We start from the raw sequence: 14,350 nt of genomic DNA on the forward strand, positions 1-14,350 counted from the left end.
GGGTTGCATTTGGGTTGCGAAAATGCGTCAAAATAATTTTGATCAGTTTTGATGTACTAGGTGCTCCACTGTGCACCGGCTGGAAAAAAATGGAAATTTTGCTCTCAATCCCTTGGAGCGCCTTCCAATAATTCAGTTGTTCTAATTAACTCGAATATTTTTTCATGAAATGTGTAATAAAAAAAACGATCAAATCTGACTATACATGTCAATGGTTGCTACTCCGTTATTGATCTGAGCTGGTACCAATTGCACTGAGATCCAAATGAATAAGGGCTGGACACTCCACTTATTCTCAAAGTGCAATTCTAGCGGCTCATACATTTTGGATCAATACCGGCGCCGGCCACGTCCTTATACCCGGATAAAAAATACAATAGAAAAACATAGGATTCTAATGTAACAGAACCATTGAAAACAATGCTCTCACAACAGAATTCAATGTTAAAATAACAATAGAAAAACAATTGAATCAAATGTTTCTAACAATAGAATCAAATGTGAATGAGCATTTCACATTGAATTGTATAGGTTGTTAAGTATCGTAACAATACAAAAAAAGACTTTTTTCCATACAACTTTTTTCACAAAACAGAAAATTCTAATGTTAATGAAATGTTGTAAATGCCAATACGTGAAATGGAATATACCGTAGATTTTTATGTATTTGTATTGTTTTGAACAGTTAAATATGCCGAGAACTGTCTGTTTTGAACTGTGAATTTACATTAGATTCAATGGTTTGGGGATGGTTTTCTATTGTGATACAGATGATTCTTATGTTTTTGAATTGTTGCAAACAGTGAAATGTACAGTAAACGTACCGGTTTAGTAGTGATTTTATTGCTAGTTCCACATTCGATTCAATTGTTTTGAAACTGTTTTCTAATGTGAAGCATACTGTTTGTACTGTTTTTACAATGAAGTCAATGGTTTGAGTATTGTGTTACAGAGTTTTCTATTGTGATATAGAAAATTCTTATGTTTTCGAATGGTATAAAACAGTGAAATGCACGGTTAACGTATTGTATTGGTAGTGATTTTATTGCTGGTCCCACATTCGATTCAATGGTTTGGGAATTGTTTTCTACTGTAATACAGAAGATTTTTATGTTTTTATATTGTTCTTAACAGTGAAATGTACGGTAAACCTATTGTATTAGTAGTGATTTTATTACTGGTTCCACGTTAGATTCAATTGTTTTGGAATTATTTTCTATTGTGATACAGAATATAATATTTTTACATCAAATCCAATGGTTTGGAAATTGTTTTCTATTGTAAATCAGGAAATTCTTGAACTGCTTGAACAAATCCTGAACGAAGCGACACTAAACTATCATTATGCATTTGGTCTAGAAGCTTGTATATGTTAGGCTACATTTCAAAAACACAGATCGAACAATTATCTAATATTTGGATCAATCATGTCGTAAATCGAGTAATGTTTAATTACATTAATGATTGAAGCTTAGGCTCCCATGCCCCACTGGCCAGATAACTGGGTTTAGCAGACTTAGCATTATATGTGGCAACACTATAAGCGGCATGTTGGAACCGTGCCGAAGCGCGCTAGTGTTATTAGACCACTAATGTAGTTGCATTTAGTGGGTGATGAGGTACAAAAGTAGCATTACAGCGTGCCTCACCATTATTCTAGCTCTTAAATATACTCGATATACTACAACTTGAACCTATACTTGAAGATCGTTCGAAGCGTTAAAATGCAAAATATTGCATAGATTAAGTTCGTTAAATGTTGACTATACACAAGCTTCTATGTAGTTTGAATAGTTCTTCAAATACTCGAATCGCTCATTTTATTGTTCAAGAAACGTCTAATTGCATTAATGGTTGAAGCTTGGGCTCCCATGTCCCACCAGCCAGATAACTGGGTTTAGCAAACTAAGCATTATATGTGGCAACACTATAAGCGGCATGATGGAACCGTGCCGAAGCGCGCTAAGTGTTATTAGACCACTAATGTAGTTGCATTTAGTGGGTGATGAGGTACAAAAGTAGCATTACAGCGTGCCTAACCATTATTCTAGCACTTCTAGACATTAAATAAACTGCAGCTTGGAGAACAACCATACAATTGAGTCAAATTTAATAGTTGTCTCATGAGAAAACTTTTAAATTGGACTCAACAGCATGCATGCTTTCCAGGCTGAAAGAGCGAACTTATATAAGAAGACCTAGCAAAGTGGCCAAATACATAACAATAATTCAATTTCAGTAACAAGCTTCACCAAGAGTTTGGTATAAATGAGTCAAACAATGCTATATATATATTCCCGCAGAGACCAATCTAATTCTATTTCATCGGAAAGATTCCCGTCGATGTCACCTCAGGATGTGATCGAACAAGTTCTGGGTTAACTGCTCCTGCATTGGCTTCACGTCCTTGCTGAGGAATGAGAAAAGATGGTTAGTTGGACACTTACTTAAGAACAATGAAGATTTTACATTTTGAAATTTTGTATGAAGCGTAACACAACGCTAGACCCCCTCCCTCTGTCATTTGCGTTACGTAATATTTGAACGAGCCCTAATTGTACAGTCCTGAATAATTTGACGATACAATGACATTTTCAGGTCATTAAAAAGTTATCACAAAAGGAAAGTGATTTCCGCTCACACAAACTATAAACATACCTACAAACCCCATTTTACGGTAACTGCACAACTAGATGTAAATTTTGAACATGTAAAAATCTGATTTACTTCGTGAATCATTTTCACGCATAAGGCAGCATCCATTCATTACGTAACGCTAAAATCTACATTTTTTGACCCACCTCCCCCATCCGTAACGCTTTTTTGTATGAAAACCCTCAAATGTTTAATGGGCCTAGAGCGTTACGTAATTTGTGGACGGCACCTAAGTAATTCAACAGATCCAATAAACTAGCAAAAACTAAAAGATCCTACCTTCGTGCAATGACATTGCGGTTCGTTTCACCTGCAGCTCCCCCGCTGGAAACACTACTATGCCCTTACAGAAGCTTCCGTTGCTTTGCTCGAAAATTCGCCAACTTCTCCGGAACACGAACAGCCACCATCCCCACCAAACTTTCCGTCCTGCTAGAAAGCAATCGGATCTTTCAAATTCCTTCAAATCACTTTCAAATTCCTCCAAAAATAGTTGGTCAACACTACTTACTCAAGCCCCGCCATCACTGCACCACTGCACCTCCTTTGCTTCCAACGGGAAACACTCCTGTTTCGGCCCATGGAAATGCGATACCACCGGGTAACGTTTATCACTGGTCCACCGGATCCCACTGCAAGGGATTCCCTGCGGCGTCAGTGCAGGTTCGATGAAAGGCCCCCGGGAAAACGATAACTACGCGGAGGTTCCCGAATAAAAAATACAGTAGAAAAACCGAATGTTGTATTGTAACAGTACTATTTAGAACCATTTTGTTACAATAAACACCACTGTAAAAATAAAAAATACAAAAACAATAAGATGTAATGTAGACACCATACAGTGAATTGTAAATAAGATTTTTACAATATACTATACGGGTTGTTAAGTATCGTAACAATATAAAAAAATATTTTTCTCCATATATATTTTTTTACAAAACCATACATTTTATTGTAAATGAATTGTTTGAAATACTGATACGTGGGCTTTAATATACCGTACATTGTATGGTACACGTATGGTTTCAAACAATAAAATGTACCGTAAATATATTGTTTTTAATTGTAATTTCACTACTGGTTATAAATTTAATCATGGTTTTGGAATGATTCTCTTTTGTTATGTTGTATTGTTTTACATTAGGCAGCGTCCATTTATTACGTAACGCTAAAATCGAACTTTTTCGACCCCCCTCCCCCCTCCGTAACGCTTTTTTGTATGAAACCCCGAAAATTGTTGTATGGGCCGTAACGCTTGGCCGTACTCCCCCCCTCCCCCTAGAGCGTTACGTAATTTGTGGACGGCGCCTTAGATAAACCATATAATGTTATATTATCTCGTCAAGTTCCTTCGATAATGGCAGTTCTAGCCAAACTAACCTAAACTTGTCTAAGTCTGAGTAGCCTCTGATTGCATTAACAGTTGAAGCTTAGGCTCCCATGTCCCACCAGCCAGATAACTGGGTTTTGCAAACTAAGCATTATTTGTGGCAACACTTTGAGCGGCATGATGGAACTATGCCTAGCGCGCTAAGTGTTATTAGACCACTAATGTAGTTGCATGAAGTGGGTGACGAGGTACATAAGTATCATTACAGCGTGCTTAACCGTTATTGCAATATTGAGGCTCCAGTTTGACTGAACTATGAAATATGTACATAACAACTCATGAGAAAACTGTCAAGTTCGATTCAACTATAAGTTAGGTTAAAAAGCGAAGACGAACTTATATCACAAGTCGTTTCAGTGTCCAGTCCAGTCCTTATGTTAAAAATGTCAAAGATAAATCGCATTTAATTCGGTTGTTGTACAAGGCAATTTCACATGAGAGAAGAAGAGAAAGAATAGTGTTGAACTCATCCACTGATTTACGGTAATCTGGCCTGCGTCTTTCTGGGTTGACCTACATTCGTATTCCTCTCATCGCACTCTACATACCTAGCCCACCATATCTCTTGGATATGCAGTCCTTAGGACACCTGGTTTACCACTTTATTTAAACATTTTATTGACTTTAAATAGATGTTTCAACTTATTCACTTTTTCCTCTTTCATTTCCTTTGCAACAAAAATGTCACGAACATCAACAAAACAAAGCACGGAATAAATCATAAACTGAATAAATAATTAAAAATGCGCGGAAAAAGATTGTTTCAGAATAGTGAATGGTTCAAACGTAAGAAAAACAGTATAATATATTGTTACATAAAGATCGGATGTAAATGTATAGTAGCTATTGTCGGCGAAGCACTAAGTTAGAATTCGGTGGTTGGACTTCCGAACCGAACTTTTCTTCCGAAGTAGCCAAGTGTCAAGCTACTTGTCACAGTTGTCACTGTCATCTGTGCTCTTAGTAAATAAAAAAGGCAAAACATTGGTTCTCCAAAGCGCTGACCGCAATTTCTCAGTAATTAGTGTCTGAGTTTGTGGGATTTTATGTGATTCTTATTTCGTAACGCATGGAAATGAATAAATAGAAACCTTTAACCACCTACAGCAGCATCATTATAATGCTCCGTATTCATCATCCAGTGTGCGACAACGGTAGGTGAATCCAATACGGTTTGTGTGGGTACAACTTTCTAAGGATTTCGAAGCACAATCTGGCTATTCGGGAAATCCCTAACAAGAATTGACTATCGCTTCAGCAAATACCTGAAAGATGGGCAAAAGAAATAAACGTACAAGAAGTTTCCGCAAAGCGCTGCTCTATTTGGTAGAACCGGTAGAACATTAAAATCTTCAACAATCTCGGAAAAAGTCGATGGAGCGAGTGCTGGAAAATGTAAATAAACCCTAGTTGCACCAGCGTTTTAAGGTTGTCTGATCAGAGAGACACATGAATTGCATAACTAGACATTTTTCCCTTATAACTATGCAAAATCGCGTCGAAAATGCAATGAAATGTTTTATAACGTTACTACTTTTAGGATAATGAGTATTCAATATACTCAAAAGGTTATTTGAAGCTTTTATTTATAGTTACAAAACATGATTTATTTCAAAATTTTTCGTCATGACCACCCGGTAGTGACATACTATGAACTTCGGAAGAAGGCAGACGTGTCGTTCACCGAAGCTGATTTTCTAGTTTTTTTCCGAACAGACAATACCAATGTGCAAAGCTTTTAGCGAACCATTCCATTACAATACACTATATTGTAGCTGGTACACTGTATGGTACAGGAATGGTTTTCACCAAATACCCTATGGTTAGTTTTTATCCGGGTTGCTACTTTTTTTTCTGCTGCCGCTGCGCTGCGATCACAACAAACACGCTTAAAAATCAAAACACTTAAATGCGTGAGTGCTACCCAAAATCAGCCAATGCAACTCATCTGAGTGTCATAGAGTTCGGTGTGAAATATATTGATAACAATGAAATCTAATGTTACTCTATTGTACGCCCATAGAAAATATTGTAACAGTGAAATCAAATGTTCATCAATTGTAATTGCTTCAAAGATTGAAAAATATTTTACAATACATTTACAATAGAATTCATGGTTTACATAAGAATCTTCTGTTTTTTTACAGTTTTCCCAATAGGTTTAATGGTTCATTTTTTTACGGGTAGTCAGTTGGAAAGGGAGAGGAATGTTAGAGTGTGCTGGTTGTTGCTACTAAAGACCGAGATCACCTCTGCATCCCCACATCCAGCACGGACTGGGGTATTTGTTAGTCGGAAAGGATGGGAGATCTGGGAGTCACCGTTGGGTCGGTGATGCGATCCATGGATAGGGGGTTATTTATAGTGTTCGTAAGGTGATAGATTGTGTGGTGAATGAGGTGAATAAGGTCAAGCGGCACAGCACGCTTTGGTTGCATAACTTGTAGGCGTTATATACACTGTGCTGTGAGTGGAAATTAGAAGGGAGGAAAACAACTTTTTTCCAATTTGTTTCTGGTTCTAGCGATGGCTATGAACATATGAATATACATGAGTTGTATATGTAGAGAAGAGAGAGAGAGAGTGAGAGGAAGTGGATAGAAAGATACAAAGTAGGATGAAAAGGGACGGGCCAGGGATTGAACCCATGACCTTCTGCATACGAATCAGAAGCGGTAGCCACTAGACCACCAAGCCCGTCTTATTTTTTCATGAAATGTGTAATGAATATAAATTTAAATCCGCAAGACTTTCCTGAAGTGCTGCGGTGCACTTGTCATTGCTTCGCGGTGCACCAAGTGCACCGCGGTGCACGATCTGAAAACCGCTGTTCTAACGTAATCAATGTAACATTATCGAAATAAACAAAGTTACCTTTTTCTGTAATTTCGCGTGTTCCGCGTTTTATTTCCGGTATCACTGCCAACCTGAATCCCATTACTAAGCGCACCTGAAAGAGAATTAAATTTTCTTTCCAAAAAGTACTGGTTTGTTTCTCTACGATGCGGAATTCGATATGAAAAAGTGAAAAAAGTGCTAGTGCACTTTGCCTATGCTGCGCCATGTGAAATTTTGGAGGAGCCACGTTTTTCATAGGGTTCTCATTCCTACCACCAGATGCGGAAGGATCGTTAGCTTCCGTTGGATTTACCTATGCTATAATTTTCTGAAAAATTTATAAAAAAAAAACTTGAGAAGAAATGTTAGAAAAAATAATTGCGTACCATATCCTACCCGCTAATCGCAGCTTCGCTGATTCAGTTATTGATTTCAAGTAGTTGGTGTTTGATATATATGCAACAAACAAATTTCCATAGTGGTAGTTTGTATGCAACCACTAAACAATTTGCAAACTTTCATATTCATCATTTTTCTTTTTCTTTACAGAGTGCAAGCAATCTGTATTTGGAAACAAACCAGATTTTACAAAGCTTTCAACAAACTAAAGGTGTTTTAGGCGGAACTATACTTTACCACAATAAGTATGCATATTTGAATTATGATTCATTCTAATATTCAATTGTGTTTTTCCTAAACAGGGTTGTTGCTAGTCAGTTATCGGACAACTTAACAAAAATCTTCACATTATCAGATCTGTATCGACTTAAATCTTCAGAGTACATTGTTGCCAACTATCATATTCCCATCGGCGTAACGCTGATAAATGCATACATTCCAGCAAATGAATATGCTGAACTTACACGGTTATCATCACAATCACACAACTTGTTCAACACCACTGTGAAAGACGCTGTTCCATTCCAATTACGCAAAAAATCTTTTTCAAAAGATGCTCATTCCATAATGAAACGAGATAAATCATTAATTTTCACAAACATTCCGGAGGAAGACCTAGATGATGGAGCTGGGGCAATGAAACCCCCTCAAAGAAAGCCAAGCTTCAGTAGGCCGACGCATTTGCCACTCCTATTTAAAAATCCTACAGCACTAGACATTTCGGAGTCGGGTTTCAATTCCATCAACTTCGATGAAACTGATAGCTTTCCAAACTTTATCGGAAAAACTAGCGTTTGTTCGACCCCAATGACAGAAAACAAATTGCTACCACATGGTAACGTTTTGTCCATTTGTGCTGCAAATGAAGACATTGATCTTGATTTCCAAAGCGCTTCGAAGCCAATTAAAGATAATGAGCAATCTAAAACACACGCTGAATTTGAAATCCGATATGCTCAAACGCCATTGAACAGATCTCCGATGAAAGATAATAAGTGTTTCACAAATTTCATTAGCAATCCACATAAGTCTAGTCAGGTTAGATCTTCTTTGTGCAATCTCAATAAAATCATTAGTACAACCGAAATGGATAATAATTGCAATCTGATTGATGTTGACGTCAGTATATCCAAAGCGCCAAGATTGAAAAAGCTCAGAAATAGGAATTTCTGTAAGACGATTGCTGATCCCACTTATCCCATTTTCAATAGTGATGGCTGCGCGGTGTCATATGGCTTGTTCAAGGAGTTCCTAGAGCTACATTATAATGATTTAAAAAACTTCTCTGACATCAAAGTTAAAGTTCATCCAAAGATTGAAAGCGTCACAGACTTAAATAAAATTCCAGATTATAAAAAAATATCACCAGTTAAAATCAGCAAATCGATTAAAAGTCGGCGTGATCTTAATTTGCCTCTTAAAGCATTGGATCTCAAGGGCGCAGAAACTAACCCCGTGAGCATGTTTGATTCTCCCGCACATCGTAAAAAGCTGTCCGGCCTGCAACTCACTCCTCTTATGTCAAAGCTCACCATACTGGCAATGAACGACCAACAGTCCAGCGGATTTTCCAGCTGGGACACAACACCTGGCTGTAGCTTCAACAATCCGATGACACCATTGGAATATCAACCAAAGCGGAGGAAGTCCAAAACATTCCCCTCAGAGCTACTGGAGAACGATGGAGAAGTCTTATCGGATAGTGAGACAAGCAAACCAGTGAAGGTTGAGCTGTTCATATGTGTCCAACAGAACATGACCTTAGTGTTGATTTTGCAAGAAAAAAGTAGCGAAAGGGAAGATATGATCCATTCTCTGGTAAGTTATTATCAAATTTTCCATAAAATAGTATACAGTTGATTACTAGGTTGATAAAATATCATATCATATCAAAAGCTTATGACTTTCCAAGTTTTTGATGTCCACATAGCATTCATAAAAATTGTTTCAGTCGGAATATCCCACAATAAGTCGGCATATCCACTGAAAAAATGGCAAAGCTTTTACGGGTTTCATTGTTTTTTTTTTTCGCCTCGTTTCGACATTTTTGTAAAATTTCGGCTTTGGAAAACTAGTGTTGAACCACCCAGATTTTCGTTGAGAATTGGCATGAGGCCCGATTTCCGGAAATTCCGAGCCCTGCTGGAGCTGATTAGTATTCAAAGAAAACTGTCCATTGGAGCAAATCAAATTAAAGTGCATTTTTAAGAAGGAAAATTACAGTTTTCTCACTAACATCTACTACACTCAAAATACATTTAAAAAATATAAGGAATATCCAAGGAAACATAATAATGGTATTTCAATATTTCCATTTTAACCATTTTTGTCCTCTAGTTTGAAACATGCGTATCTAAGCTAACCAGAATCGAAAACAGCTTACACCAAGTGATGAGCATTAACGTCGAAGGGTCAGAAAAAGGAGACGGAGGCTACAGCTTCATCTGTCTGGATTCAAAGTGGGACGTTAACAATAGATGTGGCCCATGGACACCGCGTGATCTACAAACGTTAAATTTACTACATAACAACTTCCACTACAACCGCAAACTTATTGAACTCATATTGAAGTATGCTGTTCATACTTTGTAATTTAAGTTGTAAGATGTTAAGCCTTTTTTTAATTTTAGGTCTCAAGATGCAGTGATTTATTCTTATCGGTGTGGGCGATCTGAAATTTACTATCAACAATCATCTCTCGTATTACCAGGATTACCACCTCCGCAAGATGCGATGGGAACTGTGTCACTATGTGCCAAAAGAAGACTTGAACGCGATCACAGAATTCTACTGCTCTAAATGTATTACAATAACTAGTACGTCATAACTTGCTTTAATCTTATTTATCCGAAAAATCACAATTGAATGTTAAAGTGACAGCTTCTCATTTTTGGAAATACAACAGAAACAGTTTTCTGCGGAACTTGAGGGTACATACTAAACTCAGGCATATTTAAAAAGGACATTGAAACATGTCATTGCTACATTTTCTATACCAAGTCATAGACAGTACACTCAACCCAGTACGTATTTAGAATATCCAAATGTCCAACTTCTCATCTGTTTATCTGCAGGTGGTGACAACTTTTCAGCGCAAACCGACTTTCGGTTCTTCAGATTTGTGCTCTTGAAAATTCGCGGTATGGCTTCGTCATATCTTCACCTTAACTCAACCACGTACACCAAATTACTACTGGAACACATAGCGTCCGTTCCGTCGAGGTTTGCGTTTTTTGACAGTTTTCCCATGGGAAATGTGTCAAACTACTGTCACGCACACGCAAACGTATGCATTGTACGATACGATATACGACGCTCAGACTGAACTGGAAGATCCTAAGGACACTAGCGCCAGCAGTGAGTGATTCTCGAACTAAATTGTTTCCTATGTGAAACCTCTTAGTCTTCTGAGCAACTTTGCCGAAGACAGTATCCTTCTAGGTGGTCCAGAACACGAGATATACGACGTTTAGACTGAACTGGAAGCTCATAGGAACACTAGCGCCACGCAGTGAGGTATTTTCGTACTAAATTGTTTCCTATGTGAAAGCTCTTAGTCTTCTGAGCAACTTTGCCGAAGACAGTATCCTTCTAGGTGCTCCAGAACGCGAGATATACGACGTTTAGACTGAACTGGAAGCTCATAGGAACACTAGCGCCACGCAGTGAGGGATTTTCGTACTAAATTGTTTTCTATGTGAAATCTCTTAGTCTTCTGAGTAACTTTGCCGAAGGCAGTATCCTTCTAGGTGGTCCAGAACACGAGATATACGACGTTTAGACTGAACTGGAAGCTCATAGGAACACTAGCGCCACGCAGTGAGGGATTCTCGAACTTATTTTTTTCCTATGTGAAAGCTCTTAGTCTTCTGAGCAACTTTGCCGAAGACAGTATCCTTCTAGGTGGTCCAGAACACGAGATATTCGACGTTCGGACTGGGCTGGAAACTCCTAAGAACACTAGCGCCACGCAGTGAGTGATTCTCGAACTAAATTGTTTCCTATGTGCAGGCTTGACAGAAACTCCCTCACGAGAAAATGAGGAAACGATTTCGGCGATTTTCTGAGGAGTGAAAATAAAACTCAGAAATCACAACGCAAATCTTCAACAGCACCGAGCGCGAGCTTGCTGCGCAGCGAAGAGTTCGTCCAACACTCAAAATTGCTTGTTGTGTTTCTCACGTCCACTCACACTCAAAAGAAAGAATCTCGAAGCCAAAATCGCACTCAAAAACCCGAAATAATCATCAGCTCTTTTTTCGTTGCCCTCTTCCTCGCTCAGATTTTATTGCCTCTCTGTTTGGGGTTCGTTCGCTCTCTCGCGACGAGGCTAAAGCAAAACACCGCTCTAGAGCATGTTGCAAAACTCTTTTGATTTCGAGGAGGATTATCAAGCCTGCCTATGTGAAAGCTCTTAGTCTTCTGAGCAACTTTGCCGAAGACAGTGTCCTTCTAAGTGGTCCAGAACACGAGATATTCGACGTTCAGACTGGACTGGAAACTCCTAAGAACACTAGCGCCACACAGTGAGTGATTCTGGAACTAAATTGTTTTCTATGTAAAAGCTCTTAGTCTTCTGAGCAACTTTGCCGAAGACAGTATCCTTCTAAGTGGTCCAGAACACGAGATATACGACGTTCGGACTGAACTGGAAACTCCTAAGAACACTAGCGCCACATAGTGAGTGATTCTCGAACTAAATTGTTTTCTATGTGAAAGCTCTTAGTCTACTGAGCAACTTTGCCGAAGACAGTATTCTTCTAAGTGGTCCAGAACGCGAGATATTCCACAACTACTGGCAAAATGTAGTGCTATCCCACATGTCCGACATGGTGCCCTGTGTAGCAGATTCCCGGTGGCCAATGTTCCCGGAACCACTTTTTCAACATATCAACACATTCTTGACGAAATTATCTATCAAATAAGACTTCGGTCATTTGAATTGGTGAAAAAATCATCATTCTATAAGAGTTTGATTTTCTGGGTCATAATGACCCCAATGCATTATTCGTAACTTTTTTGTGGCGCCATTTTGGTTTCACCTTTAAGGATTTTTTTTTTAAAAGACTCGTTTCTGAAAAATATTAAAAGTCAAGAAGCTATTTTAAATAAATAAGCCCAAAAACCTATTTTAAATAAATATTTTCCTCAATGTGTTTGCTGCTGTGTTATTTATTTATTTATTTATTTATTTATTTATTTATTTATTTATTTGCGGTAATGTTGCGGTATCCCATATGATTTCAATGAGATACCGCAACAATAGGAACAAATGCTGCAACATTAGGAACAAATACCGCAAACAGAACAGGAACAAATATCTTTCAGATAAAAACGAATAAAATGCTCATAACAACATCAAAGTGGCAATATTTCGTTATTTTCCCGTAGATTAAGGATGGATTTCATCATTTTCAATTCAATCCATGTATAAAGTTTGCTTGGGGTAATCTCGGGGGTGATACAATTGTGGTTTAAACATGAACCCAGTGCTTATCTCCTCCATGATCGGATCAATTACCCTAGTTGTCATAAACAAAAACATAGTCCCCATTACTATTTTTAGGCATGGTAAGGGAAGATTCAAAAATTACGTCCATCATTTTTCGGGATTTCTATTTGTGGCCTACTTGCCTTTTCAATGCACTGGCCAGCAAATAGATTATCTTAAATCTGATTTGCGAAAATTAACTCGCAACAGGACCAAATTTTTCATAATTGGTGATTTTAATGCGAAACACCGTTCGTGGAATAATCTTCAGTCCAATTCAAACGGCAGGATTTTATTTGATGAGTGCTCTTCAGGATATTTTTCTATTCAATATCCCGATAGCCCCACTTGTTTTTCTTGTGCTAGAAATCCCTCAACAATTGGCTTCTTAAACGGTGTTGAGATAATTCCATATTCTGAATCTGCATGTCAAACTGAGCCGAAATCCAAATTTTCATGAATTTTAGTGCCCGGGAACCTATTTAAAAATCATTTTGAAGTTTGTATGGGAGCGATTTGCCGCATCACCCCTCGTCGCAGTTTGTACTGGGTGGAGCTGTCAAACAGCTGCCCGGCTGTCAAAAGGTGATTTTAAAAAATCTCTTTGAAATTGATTTTAGGTTCCAAAATAAAGTTTAAAAAATCTGAAAAAATCATGGTGGCTCAGAAAAAGGTGCTCTTTCATATAAAATCAAAAAGTCAAAACATTTTTCAAAATTTAAAAACCCAATTGATTTGGTCTTAACTGACTCAAGTCAGCATTGTAGCCAATTGATTACTCATGTTGACTTTGATTCTGACCATCTTAAATAATGTAACATTTCAAATTTCCCATACAGCGATTTTTAATCGCATCAGCTCTACTTTCAATTACCACAGAGCTGACTGGGATACATATAAAACATACGTCGATAGCCATTTAGATGTTAATGTTTCATTGGAAACACATTTTGATATTGACAATGCCCTCGAAACTTTGACTAGTACTATAGTCGAAGCTAGAAGCGCATCAATACCAAAGTGTGAAGTAAAATTCGACTCAGTTATTATTGACGACGATCTGAAACTTCTGATCCGTCATAAAAACGTGAGAAGAAGACAATTCCAACGAACTCGAGATCCTGCTTTGAAAGTTAGCTGGCAGGATCTTCAGAAGGAAATTAAAAAACGTTTCACCGAATTGAGAAACAAAAATTTTGCAAATAAAGTTTCTCAATTAAGCCCCGGCTCTAAGCCGTTTTGGAAATTGACAAAAAATTTGAAAAAGCCTCAGAAGCCTATTCCTGCACTGAAAGAGGATAACAAAATATTATTAACTAATTCTGAAAAAGCACAAAAACTTGCCAAACAGTTTGAAAGTGCGCATAATTTCAGTATAGGTCTCACTAGTCCAATAGAACATCAGGTTGCCCGCGAATTCGAAAACATTCTCAATCATGAGAACATTTTCGACAATTCATTGGGCACTGACTTGAACGGAGTGAGATATATTATAACGAAGTTTAAGAATATGAAAGCTCCGGGTGATGACGGATTTTTCTATATTCTCATCAAAAAACTTCCAGAAAGTTGCTTAT

At 37.8% G+C, this 14,350-nt stretch overlaps 1 long non-coding RNA gene across 2 annotated transcripts; it reads right to left on the bottom strand.

The window, feature by feature from the left end:
- Nucleotides 1–1,064: 1,064 nt before the first annotated feature.
- On the bottom strand, nt 1,065–3,356 carry LOC115270945 (uncharacterized). 2 transcript variants are annotated; one of them, XR_009997715.1, is made up of 3 exons: nt 3,167–3,356; nt 2,935–3,084; nt 1,065–2,410 (listed from the first exon to the last, which is right to left on the bottom strand). It is a non-coding gene; the product is annotated as an uncharacterized LOC115270945 (long non-coding RNA). The 2 variants fall into 2 exon arrangements; XR_009997714.1 differs by having other exon boundaries at nt 2,935–3,087.
- Between the last annotated feature and the right edge of the window lie 10,994 nt (nt 3,357–14,350).

This window comes from Aedes albopictus, chromosome 2, assembly GCF_035046485.1.
Source record: "Aedes albopictus strain Foshan chromosome 2, AalbF5, whole genome shotgun sequence".
NCBI lineage: Eukaryota > Metazoa > Arthropoda > Insecta > Diptera > Culicidae > Aedes > Aedes albopictus.